The 21,363-nt window shown below is 38.5% G+C and overlaps 1 protein-coding gene across 4 annotated transcripts in view; it reads left to right on the forward strand.

Moving 5' to 3' along the window:
- The window catches only part of OSBPL8 (oxysterol binding protein like 8), a 238,497-nt gene that overhangs the window by 84,852 nt on the left and 132,282 nt on the right, over positions 1-21,363 (forward strand). For 2 of the 4 annotated variants that reach the window (XM_064283798.1, XM_064283799.1), the window contains exon 2: positions 370-492. The exons of the other annotated variants lie outside the window; for them this stretch is intronic. The gene's annotated coding sequence lies outside the window, so the exon portion shown is untranslated. The remainder of the gene's footprint in view (positions 1-369; positions 493-21,363) is intronic. 4 annotated transcript variants of the gene reach the window in all.

Raw genomic sequence — 21,363 nt, forward strand, 5'->3', positions numbered from 1 at the left:
CCCCCAAGTAAGGAGCCTTGGTGGTGCAGTGGTTAAAGTGATTGACTGCTAACTGAAATGTTGGTGGTTAGCTTCTGGAGAGATTTACAGCCTTGGAAACTGTATGGGGTCGCTGTGAGTCAGAATCGACTTGACAACAGTGGGTTTTGCCCCCAAATAGCTCCTGGCCTTAGATAATCGTGGTATTGTAGAGTATGCTAAGTACTGTAGCTAATGTTTGGAAAAGTAAACTTACTTTTTTGTTCATTCACTTGACATTTTAAAACTTTGTATAATTTCTTGACTTTTTGTTATGACTTTCATTATTTTTAATGAAATATTTTATTAAATTTTCATTTAATTTTGGGCTGTGGGGTGTTTCCTTCAAAGCGAACTCTTAAAAGAAATTTTATTGGATCACCTAATCCCGGAGAAGTTTGGAGAGATTGAAATCAAGAGCCTAAGTTCTAGCCCTGAAAAGAAGAGAACACACTTTTTCTGAAGTAGGAAAGGGTAAGAAATGCAGTTTGTCTCTGATAATGCCTGTTTGGCCTACCTGACGAAATGTTTTTTCCACGTTTTTATTATGGAAAATTTAAAATATATATAAAATTAGGGCAAATCATACGGTAAACACCTTCTGGAACAGATGTTGGACAGATTTGCTTGCAGCCTGTTATAAAAAGATTGAGGTTTCCTAAGCTTGGGAATGGTTCCCTCAGCTGTGATGCAAACCCACTGTGTGTGTAGCATTCATCTAGGTCTACCTGTGTTGCTCTCAGAGACCTTGAGGGGCATGAGGAACTAGCTTGAACATCAAACTTCGGCTGCCTGCTGTGCCATGAGTAATAAAGTCCTTTTTCTCTCACCCAGGAATGTCATTTCTTCTTCCAGTATTCATGAAATTGTGACAGGGTAACTTGTTAGCAACTAGGGTAAAATGTCAGTCTTTTCACAGTTGTTGACTTTTTGTTTTTTCTTAATGCATGAAAGTAATTATATCAACATTTTCTTAAATCATTGAACATTCAAAAGAACCAAACCTGAATAACTGAATAGTGAAGTGACCTTCCTTTGTACGTGTGTTATATGGGCGAGTGTATGAGGAGGGTGTATGGGAGGTTCATATAATTGCTATCAGTGTATTACCAGGAATTACCAAGAACTGTTCCTGGAGAGGATTGTAGGTAAGGAATTATCAGAGTACTATCTGAGTGCATTGAAATTGGGTTTCCAGAACTTGGAGACAGAATAATTAATATTTGGAAAGCATAGTTGTTTTGTCTTAGTGGTACTAAAGTTATTTAGTAGTCCCTTAGGTTAAATTACGTTTGTTTAGTTTTGTATCTGAAAACATGATTAGCCTTACTGCCATGGATTGAATTGTGTTCCACAAAAATTTATGTCAACTTGGTGGTCACTTGAGACTGTGTTGGCATCTCCTGCCTGGAGTGGGGATGGGAGGATAGAGAGAGTTGGAAGCTGGCAAAATTATCACGAAAGGAGGGGGAGAGCAAGAGGGAGTACGGAGTAAAGTGTATATAAACTTATATGTGACAGTCTGACTTGATTTGTAAATGTTCACTTGAAGCTCAATAAAAGTTAATAAAAAAAAAAACCTGAATAATAGTTTAGCTTAACTAGTTAAAAAAAAATCTGCCTTGAGCATTATGCTTTTTCAGGAACTATCTAAATGGATTCAAATTGACAACAGCAATTTGAAAAAGATTAGATAGAAACTTAGGGGGCAGTGAGTTTATGTTAATGATGGATGAAAAACTCAGAAAATGAGAGAGAGAATGGCTGTACAACTCGAAGAATGTAATAAATGTTCCTGAATTGTACATGTAGAAACTGTTGAGTTGCTGTATGTTTTGCTGTGTAGATTCTCAACAACAATAAAATAAATAAAATTAAAAAAAAAAATTTATGTCAACTTGATTAGGCCATGATACCCAGTATTGTGTGGTTGTCCTCCATTTTGTGATCTGATGTAATTTTCCTGTACGTTGTAAATCGTAATCTCTGTTTGTGATTAATAAGGCAAGATTAGGTTATATTAAAGAGGATTAGGGTGGAATGCAATACCCTTCCTCAGGTCACAGTTGGGGGTGGAGTGCGTCTTTTGGACCCAGAGTCCCTGTGCTGAGAATCTCCTAGACTGTGGGAAGCTTGATGACAAGGACCTTCCTCCAGAGCCAACAGGGAGAGAAAGCCTTCCCTTAGAGCTAGTGCCCTGAGTTTGGACTTCTAGCCTTGTAAACTGTAAGAGAATAGATTTCTGTTTGTTAAAGCCATCCACTTGTAGTATTTCTGTTATAGCAGCACTAGATAACTAAGACATTTACATTGTGGATATAACCATATCCCCAGAGTAAATCACTGTGGCAGGGTTGGAATTGGACTTGGACTCTCACAGCTAGAAGGTAAACAGCATGGTATTGTAGAAAAGGTAAAGGTCATATAGATCTACAGTTGAACTCTGATTTTGCCGTTTTTAGGAATATGACCTTGAACAAGTTACTTCTCTTAGCTTCAGTTTTCTCACCTTGAAGTTGGAATATTGCGGGGTTATTGTAACTATGTAACTGTATAAGTATATGAAAGGTTTAGTTTAGTATCTGATGCATAATTGCCATTTATTGAGCACTGTTATTTGAAGGGGTCATTAAGGATTACTATATGGTTCAGTCTACTAGTTTTGTAATCAAGTAACCTTAGTACTAGAATGGTAAAGTGCCCACAGGTTTTGGTAGGATTGGGTCTGTTGAATTATCCTGGCACTTCTCCCATTTCACTGCAAGGCCTTCCTCATATTTTGCTTTGCCAGTCTCTGTAGTCAAAAGTTATCCTAGCTTCAAAAGACGAGAATACAGTAAATAAGGAATGCACTGAGGAAGTACCTCATCACATTTTCCTCCAGAAATTTTTATAATCCGTAATAGTTTTCTGCACCATTTCTCTTTAGGACTGTTCCCACCTCCCCACCCCTGCCCCCCGCCCTGCCACACACTCACACACACTTTTCAGCCAACAGGGGGAAAGACTTTGCCTAGAGCTGGTGCCCTGAATTTGAACTTAGACTGTTCAAGAGCAAATTTCGGAGTCTATTCTGATATCCATTTTGGTCTTTTCTTACTAACGACCGTTTGCTTTCTTCATGTATGATGTCCTCGATGTCATCCCACAACTCATCTGGTCTTTGGTCATTAGTTTTCAATGCATCAGATCTATTCTTGAGATGGTCTCCAAATATTCCAACTACTGAGCCTTCTTCATTTCCAACTTCCACATTCCAGTTACCAGTAATTATTGATGTATCTTGATTGCGTGTTTGATCGATTTCAGCCTGCAGAACTTGGTAGAAATATTCAGTTTCTTCATCTTTGGCATTAGTGTTTGGTATACAGATTTGAATAATAGTTGTATTAACTGGTTATCCTTGTAGGCATATGAATATTATCTTATCACTGACAGCATTGTACTTCTGGATAGATCTTGAAATGTTCTTTTGGACAATGAATGTATGATACCATTCCTCTCCACCATTCCTCTCCAATTTGTCATTCCCAGCATGGTAGACCATGTGATTTTCTGATTCAGAATGGCCAATGCCAGTTCATTTCAGCTCACTAATGCTTAGGATATGCATGTTTATGTGTTCCATTTCATTTTTTATGAGTTCCAATTTTCTTAAATTCTTACTTTGTACATTCCATGTTCTGATTTATAATGCATGTTTGCAGCTGTTCCTTCTCATTTTGAGTTGTGCCACATCAGCATACGAAGGTCTCAAAAGCTTGCTTGCATCCACCTCTTTAAGGTCAACTCTACTTTGAGGGGGATTCTGGTGAAGCAGTGGTTAAGCATTCGGTTGCTAACCAAGAAGTCGGCAGTTCAAATCCACCAGCTGCTCCTTGGAAACCCTGTGAGGCAGTTCTCTGTTCTGTAGGGTTGTAATGAGTCAAAATGACTCAACGGCAGTGAGTTTGTTTTTGGTTTCTACTTTGATGAAGCAGCTCTTCCCTGTTTTATTTTGTGTGCCTTCCAACCTGAGGGGCTCATCTTCTGGCACTGTATGAGACAATGTTCTGCTGCTATTCATAAGGTTTTCACTGGCCAGTTTTTTCAGAAGTAACTGCCAGGCCCTTCTTCCTAGTCTGTCTTAGTCTGGAAGCTCTGCTGAAACCTGTCCACCATGGATGACCCTGTTGATACTTGAAATAACTGGTGGCATAGCTTCCAGTGGCACAACAACATGAAAGTCACCACAATATGACAAACTAACAGTTGAAGTTTGTATAATGTTATTAGCAGCCTTGCCTATGACTTAATAATGAACAGCATGATATACTAATCCGTGATTCTTTAGAAATGAAGTAGAAATCTAGAGGAGAGAAGGTATTTGTTACACAGTCCTTATGACCTTAATTCTGATTCTAGTAATTATTTAAAATGTAGGCTTATGTATCTGTATAAGGAATTGACCAAAATGAAATTCCAAATAAGATAAGCTCTTATTTCAGACTAAAAATAGAAATTATTTAAACCGATTATAAGATTAAGCATCATACACTGAAATATGTATGTAACATGGGATTGTCTTGTATAACCAGTTCTCATATGTTACCTGGCATGATTGTGATATGATTATATGGTTTCAGTTTGCTGTCATTATTGCATAGATTTCTTAGGCAACTGTGGTTGCTTAGGTCTGATATAAAGGAGAATGTTAATGAGGTCATGGGTTTAATTCCTTTATTGGATAGTTAACTTTTTTTCTTATACCATAGCCAAGGATTTTGGCAACAGTCTCACCAGATGCATGCCCTTAGTTGGAACTGAAAATCATATCGATTAATTTTGTTTGTCCTGTATGTGAAAACCTTGGTGAAAGAGATTGGTTTAATTATGGCAAGGGACCACCAGTACCAGAAGAAATATAGCTCATGCTCTGTTACTAAAGACTGATGGTGAATCTGTAACAGTTATATATGAAGGACAGAATTACTTAAGAAAAAGAACAGGGAATGTCAGGAAATGGAATTTGGGCATGTAATGACCAAAGACCAAATAGCGGGAGAAAAAATGAATTGAGATAATTTTCTGTATTGGATCCCTAGTGATAACAGAATTTTATCATCGTAATGGATCTCATGAGCAAATTAAAAAAAAGCTGATATTATGGTATTTGTTCAAGGTCGCCAAAGGAATATTGATAGAATTAGGCTTCAAACTCAGATTTCATGATTCTGGTCCATATTAGCTCTTTGTGTGTCTATATTGGGCATGACAGTATGTTAAGCTGTGGAAAATACAAAAATAGATGAACAAGATTTGTTTTTTTGTCATGTTGTTGTTAGGTGCCGTTGAGACAGCCGGGACTCGTAACGACCCTATGTACAATAGAACAAAACACTGCCCGGTCCTGTGCCATCTTTACAATTGTTGTGCTTGAGCCTGTTGTTTGAGTGCTGTGTCAGTTCATCTTGTTGAGGGTCTTCCTCTTTTTCGCTGACCCTCTACTTTACCAAGCATGATGTCCTCCAGGGACTGGTCCCTCCTGATAACATGTCCAAAGTAAGTGAGACAAAGTCTCACCATCCTCAGTTCTAAGGAGCATTCTGGCTGTACTTCCTCCAAGATAGGTTTGTTCATTCTCCTTACAGTCCATAATATGTTCAGTATTCTTTGCCAACACTGTAATTCAAAGGCATCAGTTCTTCAGTCTTCCTTATACATTATCCAGCTTTCATATGTGCATGAGGCAACTGAAAACTCCATGGCTTGGGTCAGGTGCACATTAGTTGCTAAAGTAACAGCTTTGTTTTTAACACTTTAAAGAGATCTTTTGCAGCAGATTTGCCCAGTGCAGTGTGTATTTTGATTTCTTGACTGCTGCTTCCATGTTGATGTGAATCCAAGTAAAATGAAATCCTGGACAACTTCCATCCTTTTTCCATTTATCATGACGTTGCTTATTGGTCCGGTTGTGAGGATTTTTGTTTTCTTTATGTTGAAGTATAATCCGTAGTGAAGGCTGTGGTCTTTGATCTTCATCAGTAAGTGCTTCGAGTCCTTTTCACCTTCAGCAAGCAAGATTATGTCATCTTTATATCACAGATGGTTAACGTGTCTTCCTCCAATCCTGATGCCGCGTTCTTCTTTGTGTAGTCCAGCTTTTCGGATTATTTGCTCATCATACAGATTGAATAACCTAACCCCACAGCTGTAGAGTTGATTCCAACTCAGCAACCCTATAGGAAGGAGTAGAACTGACCCAAAGGGGTTCCAAGGAGTGCCTGGTGGATTCGAACTGAAGACATTTTGGTTAGCAGCTGAATGAACTCTTAACCATTACATCACCAGGGTTTCCACAGATTGAATAGGTATGATGAAAGCATACAACCATGATGCACACCTTTCCTGACTTTAAACCATGCGATATTCCCTTGTTCTGTTCGAACGATTGCCTCTTGGTCTAAGTACAGGTTCCTCATGAGCACAATTAAGTGTTCTGGAATTCTCATTCTTTGCAGTATTATCCATAATTTGTTATGATCCACACAGTCAATTGCCTTTGCATAGTCAATAAAACACAGGTAGGCATCTTTTATTCTCCGCTTTCAGCCACAATCCATGTGACATTGGCAATGATATCCCTTGTTCCACATCCTCTTCTGAATCCAGCTTGTATTTCTGACAGTTCCCTATCAATGTACTGCTGCAACCACTTTTGAATTATCTTCAGCAAAATTTTACTTCCGTTTGATATTAATGAAATTGTTCAGTAATTTCCACATTCTGTTGAATCACCTTTCTTTAGAATGGGCACAAATATGCATCTCTTCCAGTGGGTTGACCAAGTAGCTGTTTTCCATATTTTCTGGTGTAGACCAGTGAGCACTTTCAGCACTGCATCCGCATGTTGAAACATCTCAGTTGGTATTCCATCAATTCCTGGAGCCTTGTTTCTCCCCAGTTCCTTCAGTGCAAGTTGGACCTCTTCCTTCAGTACCATCGGTTCCCAATCATATGCTACCTCATGAAATGGTTGAACATTGACCAGTTCTTTTTAGTATAGTGACTCTGTGTATTCCTTCCATCTTCTTTTTATGCTTCATGCATTAATATTTTCCCTATAGAATCCTTCAATATTGCAACTTGAGGCTTGAATTTTGTCTTCAATTCTTTCAGCTTGAGAAATGCTGAATGTGTTCATCCTTTTTGACTTTCTGTCTCCAGGTCTTTGCACATTTCTTTATAATACTTCAGTTTGTCTTCTCGAGCCAGCCTTTGAAATCTTCTGTTTATCTCTTTTACTTCATCACTTCTTCCTTTTGCTTCAGCTACTCTACGTTTAAGAGCAAGTTTCAGAGTCTCTTCTGAAATCTACTTTGGTCTTTTCTTTCTTTCCTATCTTTAATGACCTCTTGATTTCTTCATTTAAGTTGACCTTGATGTCATTCCACAACTCGTTTGGTGTTTGGTCATTAGTGTTCAGTGCTTCAAATCCATTCTTGAGGTGGTCTCTAAATTCAGGTGGGATATAGTCAAAGTTGTACTTTGGCTCTTGTAGACTTGTTCTGATTTTTTTCCACTTCGACTTGAACTTACATATGAGCAGTTGATGGTCTGTTCCACCGTCAGCTCCTGGTCTTGTTCTGACTGATGACATTGAGCTTTTCCATTGTTTCTTTCCACAGATATAGTCGATTCTTTTCTTGTGTATTCTATATGGCAAGTTCCATGTGTATAGATGCCGCTTATGATGTTGAAAAAAGGTATTTGCAATGAAGAAGTCATCAGTCTTGCAAAATTCTGTGATTTGATCTCTGACGTCTTTTCTGTCACCAAGGCCATTTTTACAACTACCAGTCCTTCTTCTTTGTTCGCAACTCCTGCATTCCAATCACCAGTAATTATCAGTACATCTTGATTACATGTGTGATCAATTTCAGACTGCAGAAGTTGGTAAAAATTTTCAATTTCTTCATCTTTGGCCTTAGTGGTTGATTTTTAAATTTGAATAATAGTCTTCCTTGTAGACGTATAAATATTACCGTATCACTGACAGTGTTGTACTTCAGGATAGATCTTGGTGTACTTTTTGATGAAGAATGCAACACTATTCCTCTTCAATTTGTCATTGCTGGTGTAGTAGACCATATGATTGTCTGATTCAGAATGGTCAATGGCAGTCCATTTCAGCTCATTAATGGCTAGAATATCGATGTTTTTATGTTTGATGACTTCCAGGTTTTCTAGATTCTTACTTCGTATGTTCCATGTTCCAATTTATAATGGATATTTGCAGCTGTTTCTTCTTATTTTGAGTTGTGCCATATCAGCAAATGAAGGTCCCCCCAAAGCTTGACTCCATCCATATTATTAAGATCTGAGCCTACTTTGAGGAAGCAGCTCTTCCCCAGTCGTATTTTGAGTGCCTTCCAACCTGAGGGGCTAATATTCTGGAGTTATGTCAGACAACGTTCTGCTAGTGTTCGTGAGGCTTTTGCTTGCCAATATTTTCAGAAGTCGACTGCCAGGTCATTCTTCCTAGTCTGTCTTAGTCTGGAAGCTCAGCTGAAATCAATCCACTATAGGTGACCTTGCTGGTATTTGAATACTGGTGGCAAAGCTTCCAGTATCACAGCAACAACTAAGCCACCACAGCAGGAGAAACTGACAGACACTTGGTGGTTTTTTGCCATGAAAGAACTTAAATTAATTCATTTTTATACCGAAGCACTCACTAAACTATGTATAAGAAGCTCTGCTAGGTACATTCGGCCCTCTGTATGTGAGTGTTCTGCATCTGTGGATTCAACCAACCATGGATTGAATATTTTGGGGGGAAAAAAATAAAGTTCCAAAAAGGAAAACTTGAATCTGCTGTGCATCAAGCATTACGCTGAATCCTGGCGAATGAAGTGATGTGTAGGCATACCCGCCCCCGTAGCCTCCTGCCATTTCACAGATCTCAGTCTTGCTTGCTGTCTACTTGCGTTGTGTGCACCCTTTGTTTCTGTGAAAAAATGGCTCCTAAAAAAAAATGAAGTGGCCCAAACAACCTCTCAAAGACTAACAGGGAGTGTAAAGTGCTACCTCTTGACGACATAATAAAATTCTTAGATTTTTTGAAGAGTGGCATGTTGCTTGCCGAAGTGGGCTGTCAGGTCTATAGGAACGAACTGGGCATTCCCACAATAAAGCAGAAAGAAGCTGAAATTTGTGAAGTATTAGTGCTGTCCTTACAATGGCAAAAGTGGTCCCTCTGGTTCTTGATAAAGTGCTTGCAAAAGCGGTGAAAGCATTGCGTTAAGTGTGAGCATTAACAGTTATTTACATATCATTTACATTGTGTTTGGTATTATAAATAATCTAGAGATGATTCAAAGTATACGGGAGGGTGTGCATAGGTTATATGCAAATATGACACCATTTTATGTAAGGGACTTGAGCATGTGTGGATTTTGGTATTGCTCGGGTCCTGGAACCAATCCCCTGCAGATACTGAAGGATGACTGCATTAGGGTTGTAAATAATGACTAAGACTTTTTTTAGTCATTCATTCAGAAAATATTTGTTGAGTGCATACAGTGTGCCAAGCCGTCTTCTAGCCCTAAGGGATATTACAGCAAACAGAACAAAGTTTCTCCCCCAATGGGTCTACCATTTGGGTGGAGAAAGAAAAAAATACATAAACATTACTGTGTTAGGTGATGATTGCTGTGATGAAAAAGGAAGCAGGGTAAGAAGGATGGAGGATGAGCCCACAGAGGGTAGTTCAGTGGTAGAATTCTTGCCTTCCATGCAGGAGACCTGGGTTCAATTCCCAGCCAGTGTCCCTCATGAGCAGGCATCACCTGACTGTCGGTGGTAGTTTGCATGTTGCTGTGATGCTGAACAGGTTTCATTGAAGCTTCCAGACTAAGACAGATTAGGAAGAAAGGCCTAGTGATGTACTTCCAAAAATCAGCCAGTGGAAGTCCTGTGAATCACAATGGTCTGATCCACAACTGATCACGGTGATGGTGCAGGACCAGGCATCATTTCGTTCCATTATGCATGTGGTCACCATGAATTGGGTACCAGCCTCCGTAGCAACAAACAACAAGAATAGGGGATGGGATATTGCTATTTTCTGTAATTATCATGGAAGTCTTCTTTTGATGAGATGATATTTAAGCACAGTCCTAAAAGAAGTTTTCCAGGCAGACCAGGAGCTAAGTGCAGAGGTCGCATGTCTATTAGGTAGGCTGACGGTTAGACTGTCAGTGTTGGAGGGGGAAAGAGTGAGTGAGGGGTCTTTCCACCTCAGTCGCGAAGACAGAGGTGCAGGGGTAGTGCCACTGAGATCCCATGAAGCTCTGTGGGCTCTTCCTGCAGTCCTGCCAATGGCCTGATAATAGGAGGATGCAGTCACAAAACAGATGGAGCCTCTCTTTGTTGTGCCTGGTGTGAGAGGTCAGGAAAGCCCTTACCAAAGATATGATATTTTATCTAGGATAAGAAACACGAGTTCACCAGGAAGATAATTGGGGTGGCCTTGGGGGTGGAACTTGCGAGAGGTTAAGGGGGAAACTAATTCAAGGAGTTGTCAGTGAATAAACCAAACCAAACCAAACCCACTGCCATCAAGTTGATTCTGACTTACGGCAACCCTATAGGACAAAATAGAACTGCCCTGTCGGGTTTTCAAAGCTACAAATTTTTGTGAATGCAGACTGTCACATCTTTCTCCCGAGTTGCAGCTGGTGGGTTCGAATCTCTGACCTTTTGGTTAGCAGCTGAGTGCTTTAACCACTGTGCCACCAAGGCTCGTCTTGTCAGTGAATTTAAAATCAAATCAGTGGAATCATCCAGGGAAATCATGTTGCATGGGGACAAAATAGATTCCAGGATGCAGCCTTGGGGAATATCGTAATGGGGCACCAGGGCAAAGGAGCCAAGCAGAGAGAAGAGAGGAGCAAGAAGAGAACACAGCTTGGAAGCTAAGGAAGGGGAGAAAGTTTTGAGAGGTAGGGTGATTAGCAGGAGCAAATGGTGTAGAGTGGCCAGTTAGGTTTAGTTGCGTTGGACTGAACTCTCCAGTAGGGTAACTTATAGCCACATGTAATAAATTTAGATTAAATAAATTAAATAAAAAATTCAGTTCCCCAATTTCACTTGCTTCATTTCAAGAACTCAATAGCCACATCTGGCTACTAGCTATTAGACAGCACAGATACAGAATATTTCCATGATTGCAGAAAGTTCTGTTCAGCAGCACTGCGCTAGACCATTATGTTAGGGAAAGGTTAAATAACAATTACATTTTTTAATTTATTTTTACTAGCAACAGAGAAAATGTTATGAGATAACTAATTAAGCAGTATCAAAAAACCCTGATATTAGGAAGTCAGAGCTGGGCAGAAGATAACTTCAGCTTGAATTTGGGTAGTAGAATTGGTAATTTATTTGAGTTGAGCCTTCAAGGTCAGGGGACTTTAGAACTGCTGAACAGGGAAGCAAATAGAAAGGAGGGAGAAAAGTACAGATCAATCTGAGTAGTCAATTTTACTAGACTAGGAAATTTAAGTAGAGTTTTGGAGTGTTGGGACTATTTCACAGGAGATCAAAACATTTCTGTGGAATGAATAATTGAGTGTGTGAAAATGGGTGGAGCCAAATTTTAGAAGATTTCAGTACTCGGGTTTGGGACTTATTTTCTAAAGAATGGAGTGCTATCAAATATTTTTGAGTAGAGAGGTAATATGGCCAAAGTGATAGTTTAGGAAATTAAATTTAGCTTGGTAAATTAATCACTCCCTTCCTAGTCCTTTGTTAGTCTTTGTTATTTGTTGTACTAAGCTTTAAAAAAATCATCTATAAAGTACATTCATATATGCTATTATTAAACCTCAACAATCCTAGAAAGTCATAAGACTTAATAATTATGTATTCACAGAGGAGACAAATAAAGCTCAGAGAAGTTAAGTGACTTGCTAGTAAGGGAATAGCTTGAAGAATGAGTAACATTTAGGTCAACTGGAGAGAAATTATTTCAGTGTCATGTACTGTCTTCAATATCTATGATGATCTTCTTAGTGGTAGGGACCATGCTTTTATCATTTTTTTTTTTGAATTCCAAACCTAGCATAGTAAACGAATGAGTGGGGAAGGACTGAATGCAGGGATATCTTTTGAAAGAAATGTGCAGAAGTTGAGAAATGAGATGATGTGGATCTAATCTAGGTGGTATTAATGGGAATTGGAAGAGAAGACTGCATGTAAGGTAGACATTGCAGAGGTCAAAATCATCGGAACTTAATGATTGATAAGATGTTAGGGAAAAGGAGAGAGACCTTTGAAGATTCAGAGTTTAGGTCTGAGTGATTGAAAGAAAGATGGTAGCGTTGAGAGAATTGGGAAAATCAGTGTGGAAGGTGGTTTCTCAGGAAAGGTAGGGAGTTCTATTTTTGACATAATGATGCTTTCTAATACAGACTTAGAGCTCTTTCTTTGGTAAAAAAATTTTTAGAACGAGTAGTTAATTTGCAGTAATGTCAGAACATACAGGTAGAAGTGTTTCGTACTGGTTTCGGGGCTAGGTTAGGTCTGATGAAGGAAACTTGGACGTTATCGGAATAAAAGTAATGAATGAGCCTTGAGCAAGACTGGAATCTGCAGGAAAAGAACAGGTAGAGAAAGAAAAACAAAATGGTTGAGGGCTTAGCACTGGTTTTAGCCATTTACTTATTGAAAGGGACAACAAAGTGGAGACAAGAAAAAAGGAGAGCCAGAGCAGTGCAGTATTTTAGAAACCAAGGGAGAAGAGGGCTTGCATGATTAAAGAACTGATGGAATTAAATACATGCAGAGAAGATAAACAGATTGAAAATGAGTTGCCATCAAGTTGAGTATGATTCATAGTGACCCCACGTACTGCAGAGCAGAACTGTGCTCCATAGTTTTCATGGCTGTGACCTTTCAGAAACAGATCACCAGACCTTTCTTCCAAGGCACCTCTAGGTGGGTTCAAACTGCCAACCTTTTGGTTAACAGCTGAGTGCTTAACCATTTGCGCCATTTAATAATTCGAAGGGAAGGTAAAACTGTGAAGAGGACTGAGAACATGCCAGTGACTGTCACATTGACTAATTTCAGGAAGCCTCAGGGCAGGTTTTTTTTTTTTTTTTACGGATTTGGTTTCCAGTGTAAAAGTATCATTGTACCTTTTCCCACTCTACTTAAAAGATTATTATTGTACAACTTACTTCATTTGATGAACTATGGGTGCTCTACTAGATTCAGGTTCCAAGTATGAGAGATTAAATCACTTCTGAGAAAATTGGTTTTTTTTAAGATCTTGCCATATTCAGAAGTTGCTTAAGTTCCAGAGCCAGTGAGTAATAAATGGTGCCACATTTGAAATGTTTACATTTTTTTCAGGATTCTTTCAGGATTCTTAAAATATATGTTTCACTGTATTTATGTGATTATAAGATGTAGCTAATGTGATTGAAAAGGCAAATTTTTAAAATTATGATTTCGTTTTTTCCAAAATGTAGATTGGCTTAGTATTTTTTCTATAAAGATAGTACATACTAGTATAGCATTTTTTTAGCAATCCAGAAAAAGGTAGTAAAATGAGAGGTAAAATTCTACCTCTTAAAGGTAACTACTATTCATGTCTTGGCGTATCTTTCCTAAGTTTGTTCGTATGTGTGTGTCTTACATATGAATCTTACATGACCGGCGTCATATTATACAAGCTTTTTTATTCCAGCCTACTTTTAAAAACCAGTATATAATGGATATCCTTCTGTCAGTAAAAAAATAATCACTGTATAATATTTCATTGTGTGGATATATTATTGTTTATTTAATATTCTTTTGAACATTTTGGTTTACTGTGTGGTTGTGATTAATATCTGTAGACACCTTTTTGAACATTTTCGATTATCACCTTAGTATATATTCCTGGAAATGGAATTGTTGAATCAAAAATATGATTTGGTTATACTTAAATAACCCCCTGGCAGGCTAGATCATTTTCTCTGTCTGATGGTGATAAGCTCTAGGTCCCATAAAAATATTTCCTTAAAAATCTCTTCTGTAAAAATGTAGAACAAAATTCTTATTCAAACACACACACACACACACAAAACAGACTTACTGATCTAACAAAGACCGGAGAAATCCCGAGAGTGTGGCCTCCAGACACCCTTTTATCTCAGTAATGAAGTCACTCCTGAGGTTTACCCTTCAGCCAAAGATTAAAAGATTAGACAGGCCCATAAAACAAAATGAGACCAAATGGGCACACTAGCCTAGGGGCAAGGACAAGAAGGCAGGAGAGGACAGAAAGCTGGTAACAGCAACCCAAGATTGGTAAGGGGAGAGTTTTGACGTGCCATGAGGTTGGCAACCAGTGTCGCAAAATAGTGTGTGTACTAATTGTTTAATGAGAAGCTAGCTTGTTCTGTAAACCTTCATCTAAAGTACCATAAAATATACATATATATTAAAACAGTTAAAAATCACCAAAATGTAACCCCCTACCCCCCCACCCCAAAAAATCTCTTCAGTAAAACATAGGGATAAAATCTGCACTTGTGTTTTTTGCAGAGAATTGCAGGAATATGAAAAATTCAACTAAATGTAGGAAGGACATACATATCTCAGCTGCATTATGTAACCCTCACTGAAGGTACTTACTCTAAGGGCCAAAGATAACATTAAATAGCATACTCTTGTTATGGTCTATAATCCGTTGCCCTCTTTGTGGTTTCTGGGAGCCAGCTGCAGCAGAATTGCCTCTATGAAAACAACTTGATAACTTCTACAGAGAATCAGTTGCCACCTGCTGCATCAATGCTTGATGAGCTTTTTATGGTTTCACTTAAGCTCATCCGATAGCTTGAGTCAAATCAATATGTATTTTAAGAGGGAGATGCTATATTAAAGGCAAGGGAATCAAAACTATAGATCTCATGGGATTTTTTCCTGAGGCTTATTCCAGGATATAGGGTATGTTTATGAAATTCTACCTATTCCTTTACATTTCTTAAAGATTGCATATTTTATGCTATTTGTGGATGGAATGGCAAATATTTAGAAGTCTATTAGAATAAAATCATGTTTTTTGGATAATGTTTTTTTCTAAGTTGTAGACTAAAATTAGTAGAGATTTAGATAATGGCTATAAATGTTTGATGCTTTTAATTAAAGTTTTCCGGTTGTGTACTGTTATTGTTGTCGTTAGGTGTCATCAAATTGGTTTTGACTCATAGCAACCCTATGTACAACAGAATGAAACACTGCCTGGTCCTGCTCCATTGTCACAATCATTGCTATGTTTCAACCTATTGTTGCAGCCACTGTGTCAGTTCATCTCTCAGAGGATCTCCCTCTTTTGCGCTGACCTTCTGTGTTACCAAGCATGATGTCCTTCACCAGGGACAAGTCCTTCCTGATAACATATCCAGAGGATGTCTGTCTCACCGTCTTTGCTTCCAGAGAGCACGCTGGCTGTACTTCTTCCAAGACAGACTTGTTTGTTCTTGTGGTATATTCAATATTCTTCATCCACACCGTAATTCACATGCATCAACTTTCCTTTGGTCTTTCTTACTCATCGTCCAGCTTTAGCATGCATATGAGATGATTGAAAATAACCATGGCTTTGTTCAGGGGCACCTTAGTCCTCAAGGTGACATCTTTACTTTTTAATACTTTAAAGGGGTCTTTTGCAGCAGATTTGCCCAATACAATACGTTGTTTGATTTCTTGACTGCTGCTTCCATTAGTTTTGATTGTGGATCCAAGTAAAATGAAATTCATGACGACTTAAGTCTTTTCTCTGTTTATCATGATTTGGCTTACTGGTCCAGTTGTGAGGATTTTTGTTGTCTTTATGTTGAGGTGTAATTCATACTGAAGGCTGTTGTCTTTGATCATCATCAGTGCTTCAAGTCCTCTTGACTTTCAGTGAGCAAGGTTGTGTCATCTAAGTATTGCAGGTTGTTAATGAGCCTCCCTCCAGTCCTGATGCTGAGTTCTTCTACATATAGTCCAACCTCTCAAATTATTTGCCCAACATACAGATTGAATAAGTATCATGAGAGGATATGACCCTGACACATACCTTTCTTGATTTTAAAACATGCAGTATCCCCTTATTCTGTTCAAACAACTGCCTCTTGATCCATATCCTGGTTCCTCATGAGCACAATTAAGTGCTCTGGAATTCCCATTCTTCACAGTGTTACCATAATTTGTTATGATCCACACAGTGGAATGCCTTTGCATAGTCAATAAAAAACACAGGTAAACATCCTTCTGGTATAATCTGCTTTCAGCCAAGATCCATCTGACATCAGTGAAGATATGCTTTATTCCACATCCTCTTCTGTGTACTAGTTAATAATAAACGAAAGAAAAATTTCGGGCATGTTACTATTACTGTATTATTTTCATCCTGTACCTTCTGCCAAAATAAAGTATTTATTTACATAACAAAGAAATTGTTGAGATGACTATGTGGGCGTCATCTGAGGGATAATGGCACGTATGATGAGTTACTCAAATAAATGTTTCTTCATGTTTTAATGGTCTTATTCTGAAAAAGCTGAAAAGTTCTTGAATTCTTTGAGATTCTAGCAATATTTTGGTTTTTCAGCAAAAGCCAAGAAGAGTGGCTAGCTTCTTACTCATTTCAATATCTTACATGATGCTTGTGCAGAATGTTTCTGCATCAATAATTTCATGTTGTCTTTATCCATCTGTTACACAGAGATAGTGCACAAATTAGATCCAGGCTTGAAAAGCAGGAAGAGTAAGAAGTTAGTAGTGTGCAGCTTAGCCATGTGCAGTAAACTTTAGTGATGTTAAATTGTTTGGTAAAATTGATATCTAATCCTCAACTATTTACATCCTATTTCCTATTAGCATCACTTGCAAAGAACTATGAGAGGGTGATTTTATATGCATTCCATCCCAGTTTAACACCTTTTTATTCACGTCCTTCTGGGGAATGTTTCTGAAGTCATGCTTATTTTTCATTGTTTTTCAGCTTTCCTTTGGAGTATTTCAGCTTGATTTTTAGGTCGCTTTCATTGTAGCATATGTTTTTCTGGTGCCTGTTCTTTTATCCTGCGGCATTTTTTAAATTCCTGTGATTAAGCCATTCAGTTTACGTACCCATACTCTCATACGTATCAGAGCTTATACTTTTCTCTTACCAGCCTGAACATTACCCTGAACTACAGGTTTGTATATCCAACTGTCTGCTTGACATTCCCACTCAGATATCTAACAGGCATTTGAAATTTAACCTGTCCCAAACTGAGCTCCTTATGTTCTCCCAGAAAACTAGCTTCTCTTGCTATGTTTTCCTTTCCAGATAATGGCGGTACCATCCTTCCAGGTGCTCAGACCCCAGCACTTGATGTCATCTTGACACCTCTCTCTTGCCTCACGTTTGTCTTTTTGGAAATTTTGTTGACTCTACCTTCAAAATATATTAGAATTTGGCTACTTTTTATTACCTTTACTGCAACCAACTTGGTCCAAGTTCATCTTTCCCTTAGATTATTGCAGTAACCTCCTAACTGGTCTCTTAATCCTACTGTTGTACTTCTAGTCTATTCTCAACATTGTGACCGGAATGATCCTGTTAAAATGTAATCAGATACATTACTCCTTTTCTCAGAACCCTACAGTGGCTCCGCATTTCATTCAGAATAAAACCAAAGTCCTGACAAGGCCCTACAAGGTCCTGCGTGATCTGGTACCCATTCACCTCTTTGACCTCATCTCGTGGTACTCTTCTACTTGCTCATTGTGTTGCAGTCACACTGGCCTTCTTACTCTTTCCTGAACTATCCAGATTTGCTCCCATCACAAACCTCTGCTCTGTACTTAACTCTTCCCTCTGTCTGGAGTACTTTCTGCCTATGTATTCTTATGGTAACTTGCCTTACTTTATTCAGTCAACTCCATAGTGAAGCCTTCTTAGGCCACCCTATTTATGATTTTAACTCTGTCTTAACATTTTATATGCCCTCATTCTCTGCTTGCTCTTTTCCTTAGCATTATGTTATATAATATACTGTGAATTTTTACTTGTTCATTGTGTTTTCATTTATCTCTCCCACTATCATAAGCACCATTAGTGCAGGATTTTTGTCTTTCTGGTTCACTGCTGTATTCCTTGGTGCCTGTAATGACACCAGGCTATAGTAGTTACTCAATAAAGATTTGCTGAATGGATGGTTGGGTGGATGGTAGCAATAGACAGTATTTATTATGATTATTCTTCAGCGCCTCAGTCTGAAAAAATACAGATAAAGTTAATCCAGTAGAATTCGATTTATGTGACACACTGCTTGAGGATATAATGTTGAAAGTAAGCGTAGTTGGAGATTTTTGAAACAAGTATTCAGGAGTTGCTGTACATTTTCTGAGAGTAAATAGGCAAGAAGTACAGCTGTACAGCAGTTGACATAGTGCTGTTAATCAACAAAACTTGAGAATATAACTTTAAAACAAAAATGACCATAATCTATTATTTCAAGTAGAATAACTCGACAACCTTCATATTTTACTGGCCTTATTAAGTGAAATACCCCCAAGTATATGTATAGATGATTAGAATTACTTTCTTTTAGGAAGTTACTAGTAAATCTAGAGAAACTAGTAATTATTTATATCAATAGAGGAATATTGGTTTTAGAAGATATCTGTGTAACACTTGTAGTTTGCCACAATTGTCTCTGTTAGCTTCCTAAGTTCTTTTAGTTTCCCAGTACTGTAGTAGTTACTTATTTCTACATAACAAATTAGCCAAAGTTTAGTATCTTAAAACAACATAATTTATTATCTCACAGTTGGTCAGGAATCTGAAAGCAGCTTAGCTAGGTGCTCTAGCTCAAGATTATATGTGCTTACAGTAAAGCTGTTGGTGTACCAGGGTATTGCTGCAATCTCCTCTGAAAGCAGCTGGCTTTCCCCAGGATTAGCTTTCCGAGAGAGTAAGAGACTGCACCCAAGATGGACGTCCCACTCTTTTTACAAGGCACTTGACTGTGTGGATTCTAACAAATTATGGATGACATTGCAAAGAGTGGGAATTCCAGAACACTTAATTGTGCTTATGCAGAACCTGTACATAGACGAAGAGGCAGTTACTCGAACAGAACAAGGGATACTGTGTGTTTTAAATCAGAAAGGTGTGCATCAGGGTTGTATCCTTTCATCATACTTATTCAGTCTGTATGCTGAGCAAATAATTCGAGAAGCTGGACCATGTGAAGAAGAATGTGGCATCAGGATTGGAGGGAGACTCGTTAACAACCTGCATTATGCAGATGACACAACGTTGCTTACTGAAAGTGAAGAGGACTTTAAGCACTTACTGATGAAGATCAAAGACCACAGCCTAAAGTATGGATTACACCTCAACATAAAGAAAACAAAACTCTTCACTACTGGACCAATAAGCAACATCAGGATAAACAGAGAAAATATTAAAGCCGTCAGAGATATAATTTTACTTGGATCTACCATTAAGGCCCATGGAGGCAGTATCAAGAAATCAAATGATATATTGGGCAAATCTGCTGCAAAAGACCTCTTTAAAATGTTAAAAAGATGTCGCTTAGAGAACTAATACACAGAGTCACTATGCCAAAAAGAATTGGTTGATGTTCAGCCATTTCAGGAGGTACCATATGAGCAGGAACCAATGGTACTGATGGAAGAAGTCCTTCCCCAAAGCATTGGTGAAAAACAAGGCTCTAGGAATGGATGGAACACCACTTGAGATGTTTCAGCAAACGGATGCAGTGCTGGAAGTACTCACCTGTCTATATCAAAAAATTTGGAAGACAGCTACCTGTCCAACTGACTGGAAGAGATCTATATTTATGCCTATGCCCAAGAAAGGTGATCCAACCGAATGCAGAAATTACTGAACAATATCATTAATATCACACATAAGTAAAATTTTGCTGAAGATCATCCAAAAGTGGCGGCAGCAGTATATCGACAGGGAACGGTCAGAAATTCAAGCTGGTGTCAGAAGAGGACTTGGAACCAGGGATATCATTGCTGATGTTAGATGGATCCTGGCCGAAAGCAGAGAATACCAGAAAGATATTTACCTGTGTTTTATGGACTGTGTGGATCATAACAAAATATGGATGACATTGCGAAGAACGAGAATTCCACAGCACTTCATTGTGCTCATGAAGAACCTGTACATAGATTAGGAGGTAGTTGTTCGGACAGAACAAAAGGATGATGGATGGTTTAAAGTCAGGAAAGGTGTGCGTCAGAGTTGTATCCTTTCACCGTACCTATTCAATCTGTATGCTGAGCAAATAATCTGAGAAGCTGCTGGACTATATGAAGAAGAACCTGGCATCAGGATTGGAGGAAGAGTCATTAACAACCTATGATATGCAGATGATACAACCTTGCTTGCTGAAAGTGAAGAGGACTTGAAGCACTCACTGATGAAGATCAAAGAGTATAGCCTTGATTATGAATTACACCTCAACATAAAGAAAACAAAACTTCTTCCAACTGGACCAATAAGCAACATCATGATAAAAAGAGAAAATATTGAAGTTGTCAAGGATTTCATTTTACTTGGATCCACAATCAACGCCATGGAAGCAGTAGTCAAGAAAACAAATGTCGTATTGCATTGGGCAAATCTGCTGCAAAAGACCTTTCTGAAGTGTTTAAAAAGCAAAGATATTACTTTGAGGACCAAGATGTGCCCGACCCAAGTCATGATATTTTCAGTGGTCTCATATGCATGTGAAAGCTGGACAACAAATAAGGAAGACCAAAAGAAAGTTGAAACATTTGAATTATGGTGTTGGTGAAGAATATTGAATATACCATGAACTGCCATAGTGGTTAAAAGCTCGGCTGCTAACCAAAAGGTTGTCAGTTAGAATCCACCATCTGCTCCTTAGAAACCCTATGGGGCATTTTTACTCTGTCCTATGAGGTTGCCATGAGTCAGAATTGACTCGATGGCAATATGTTTGGGTTTGGTCGGCCAGAAGAATGAACAAATCTGTCTTGGAAGAAGTACAGCCAGAATGCTCCTTAGAAGCAAGAATGGTGAGACTTTGTCTCACTTACTTCGGACATATTAAGAGGAGGGACCAGTCCCTGGAGAAAGACATAATAATTGGTAAAGTAGAGGGTCCGTGACAAAAAGGAAGTCTCTCAGTGAGTGGATTGACACAAAGGCTGCAGCAGTGAGCTCGAACATAGCAATGATTGTGAGAGTGGCGCAGGACCAGGCAGTGTTTAGTTCTGTTGTAATAGTGTTGCTGTAAGTCAGAACTGATTGAACAGCACCTAAGAACAACA

The sequence above is a fragment of the Loxodonta africana genome, chromosome 4, assembly GCF_030014295.1.
Source record: "Loxodonta africana isolate mLoxAfr1 chromosome 4, mLoxAfr1.hap2, whole genome shotgun sequence".
In the NCBI taxonomy this organism is placed as follows: Eukaryota; Metazoa; Chordata; class Mammalia; order Proboscidea; family Elephantidae; genus Loxodonta; species Loxodonta africana.